General features: G+C 37.2%; 1 non-coding gene across 1 annotated transcript; it reads left to right on the top strand.

Moving 5' to 3' along the window:
* Positions 1–225: 225 nt before the first annotated feature.
* Positions 226–310, top strand: TRNAM-CAU (transfer RNA methionine (anticodon CAU)). The gene is given in 2 exon segments: positions 226–263; positions 275–310. It is a non-coding gene; the product is annotated as a tRNA-Met (tRNA).
* Positions 311–3,894: the final 3,584 nt, after the last annotated feature.

The following is a 3,894-nucleotide window of genomic DNA, read 5'->3' as shown; positions in this document are numbered from 1 at the left end:
TCGCTCCCAAAAAAAATGTTTACACAAGACTTTGTAATTCAGTTAGTTTAGCACATTCAATAAAACTCAATTTCTCACACATATTAAGTAATCAGATTACTAGAACGGGTCGGCTGTAGTGGTAAAAAATGAAGAATGAATCAAGATACTTCTGCGATTGAATCAAAAGAAGAATAAATAAATCTCCGTAACCAATAAGCATTAGAAACGCTTCAGGAAACATGCGGGGTGGTGGCGCAGTTGGCTAGCGCGTAGGTCTCATAGCTTCTGAGTCATCCTGAGGTCGAGAGTTCGAGCCTCTCTCACCCCATTTTTCTTTTTTCCTTAAACTAATTACATGACTACTTGTAATAGCCAGAACCGATTACCTGTTTTTGCTGGTGTTAAACAAAGTTTCTCAGTCCCTAAACTTCTAATTAAGAAAATAAATTTACAATTCTAAACTCTACTACGAAAAAATTTTCAATGTAATATATTAACTTTATCATCCAATTTTCCCCTACTAAAAGCACAACCAAATTAATCAAAATTAGAAGCAAGAGGGCATTCAAATGAAGCCTAGGACCTCACAAGTGTTTATATTTCATGTGGTTAATTAAAAAAAAATATAAATGTCGCTTAGTACTATGGTCTAGTAGTATTATTCTTTACATGTAGTAAGTGAGAGGTCTTAGGTTCGATTCTCGCCAATGACGAATTTGAATCACATTATTGTTAGCACATTGTGAGGCTAAGCCTACCCCCTCTCTCTTATTGTAGATAATATCGTTTGTTAAAAAAATTAAAAAAATAAAGTGAAGCCAACGACCACACATGGGATATGAAGAAAGTAAAGTGTCTATCCTAAAATTAATTGGTAATAGGAGTGTTCCAACCCTTTATAAAACCTATGCAAGAATCCTTTGTTTTTTTACATGAGATTACATTCTCAACAAGAAAAATATGTAAAGTGTCGGAGAATGTAAAATTGTCTCACATTATAAAACTGAAAAGAAAAAAAAAACATATAATACATATAATTATATTTCTACTACCAATGACCTCAAAGTTTTTTTTTATAATAAAGCCTCACACCGAGGTATGTAGGTGTTGGGACCTTTTGATTGAGTTGGATATTTATGTTAGGGACCTTTTGATTGAGTTGGATATTTATGTTAGGGACCTTTTGATTGATTTGGATTTAGGTCTCGGACGAACTTTACGCTCCCATGGTTCATTTCCGGCACTAAGTCCCGAAATACTTCAAAAGAATTAGCACGTCTTGGGACGCATTCCAAATGAATCAATGACTCTGATTTAACCATGATTGAATAATTACATAAATTGTAACTTAATTGGATGAAGCGTGGCATGAAAGCTAAAAGTTCATTGGTTTAGCATGAGAAAGATGTTGTGCTTGGTTGTGTTTGTACCATACTTGACCAATCCTGAAACTACTGGGCACCGGTCAACGTTATACCGTCAAGGACCCAGAAGAGTTTCCCTCCAACCAGGAGGCCAATCACAAAGCGACACGTGTCGATATCAGAAGCCAATCATAGCACGACACGTGTCAACATTAGAAGCCAATCACAACACGACACGTGTCAATGTCAGAATGAAACTAGAAACTATCTTCTATAAATAGAGATCATTCTCTCACAATATTTCCTAATGTCATTTGTACTAAATCATTCACTTGTACTCACTAAAGGAGAGCTTGAACCTATGTACTTGTGTAAACCCTTCACAATTAATGAGAAATCCTCTACTCCGTGGACGTAGCCAATCTGGGTGAACCACGTACATCTTGTGTTTGCTTCCCTATCTTTATCCATTTACATACTGATCCATACTAGTGACCGGAGCAATCTAGCGAAGGTCACAAACTTAACACTTTCTGTTGTACCAAAGTCCTCACTGATTTTGTGCATCAACATTTGGCGCCGTCTGTGGGAACAACACTTATTCCCATTCTATAAGGAAGCCACAGCACACAGAATGACACCCCTCTTGCACCTAGTGTTGGAAATATGCCCTGAAAGTCAATCTTTGGAAGAAACCTTTTAGGACAATGAATGGGTGTATAGATGACTCTTATACATCAAAAGGCAAAGATACTAATTAGGACTATCTCAATAAATGATATAAGTCCTAAATAGTGAATCCATGGACAATGGATCAATGGAAGAAGTAATCTAATGATGTTAGACTACAGAGACCTTCTTCACATAACCATCATGTCCAAAAAGGTTCCTGGTTATATGATTGTCAGAGGGATACTGACAATGCAAAGACCAGTACATACTATGTCCCCTTCAATTGGAAGGATGGAAAGTCTCGTCCCATTTGTGTAGTGACACTAAGACAGGTATGTAGGTGCTCATTAAGGGAATGAGTTCACTGAACACAATCGAACGAGAGTACTTGCATGGAGGTCTACTCACATGTCAAGCAAGTAACTCTAATGGTTGGAATAATGTAAGTAGTCCTTTGACCTGAGGCATCATAGTTGTCTTGTGGTTAGGTACTTGATCTTTGATTATGTCAAAGTCACTCCATCCGCGAGTGTCCACGGCATAGTCGGGGTTAAGCCACTTAGTCATGGAGGCAAGTGAATGCGCAACAAGGGATCTCTAATCCTCGTTAAGAGAGGATGAATACTCTAAGATATGATTCGGGAATCTTCGGCTGAAGTATCGAGCGTAATAAAGGAAAGCGTTCCTATACGACTCAAATGAATCATATAAGAAGGAATAATCACATTAAGGGTTTGACATAAAATATCCATACCCTAGTAATGTGATTGAGAGTATTGTTTTAGAGAATGATCGAATTACATTGTAATTCCAACTGAATAGGTTCTCCGAACAAATTCTTCATTAGCTTGGGTAGCCATGATATATGGTTAGATGTCACTCATGGCTTGTGAGTTCTTCGAGATGATTAAATGTAGTCGTCAAAGAAGAAGGTAAATTAAAAGTAAGTTTTAATTCACTAAGTGATTGGATTAAAAATAATCAATTGGATTGGTGCCAATCACCTCACTGCCTTGCTAATTAGAACCTAAAACGATTGTTCACCAATACACTCTTGTAGTGAGTAACTAATGGATGATGGAAATAATTAATTGGATTAATTAAGTGTTGTGATTAATTAGAATGTCTAAAGAAATCATAAAAGCGATAAAAGATCGTTTTGGGCTTAAAGAAAAGTTCGGGTTTGATTGGGCCCATTGGGCCTAAACCCATTGGGCTTTTATTCAAGCATAGGATGACTTGAAATAATAAAAGCCCAAAGCCCAAACAACACTAAAGGGGCCGGCCAAAGGAGGGAGAGAGAGAGTCAAATGTTGACTTGTTTCTTTTTGGTTATAAAAGGAACTTTATAGCACAAAGTTTCAAAAGGGTTTTTTTTTGAAGTGTTTAAACAACAAAAGAGAAAAAGAAAATATCTCTCTCAACACTCAAAGGGCCGGCCACCAAAAGGGGGTTTAGCTAATCATCTTCTCACCCTTTTGGTTATTCCTTCATCCTTCCCACTACACTAGTGGGTGAGGATCTTTAGAGGTCTTCAACTTTGGAGACTTAAGGAGAACCAAGGAGCACTCATTCTAACAAAGTGGAGGAGGCAAGGAGGGAGGCTAGGCTCAAGGAGTTCCAACAACAAAGGGCTTGGAGGTGGTCCATCCTTGGTCTAAAGTCTAGATCAAGAGGTATAAAACTACTCCTACACTTTGTTCTTCAATAAATTGTTTTGATGCATCTTACATAAACCTATGCATCTTCAAGGGGATTTGCATGACTATAGCTTTGATATTATTTGATAACATGCTTCCGTTGCTTTTGTATATAAATTTTGAATTATATATGCATGCTAGTCACTAGAAATCCCTCATGAAATCTCACAATTTCC

This window comes from Malus domestica, chromosome 16, assembly GCF_042453785.1.
Source record: "Malus domestica chromosome 16, GDT2T_hap1".
Lineage (NCBI taxonomy): Eukaryota > Viridiplantae > Streptophyta > Magnoliopsida > Rosales > Rosaceae > Malus > Malus domestica.
This window is presented reverse-complemented; position numbering and strand designations above follow the sequence as displayed.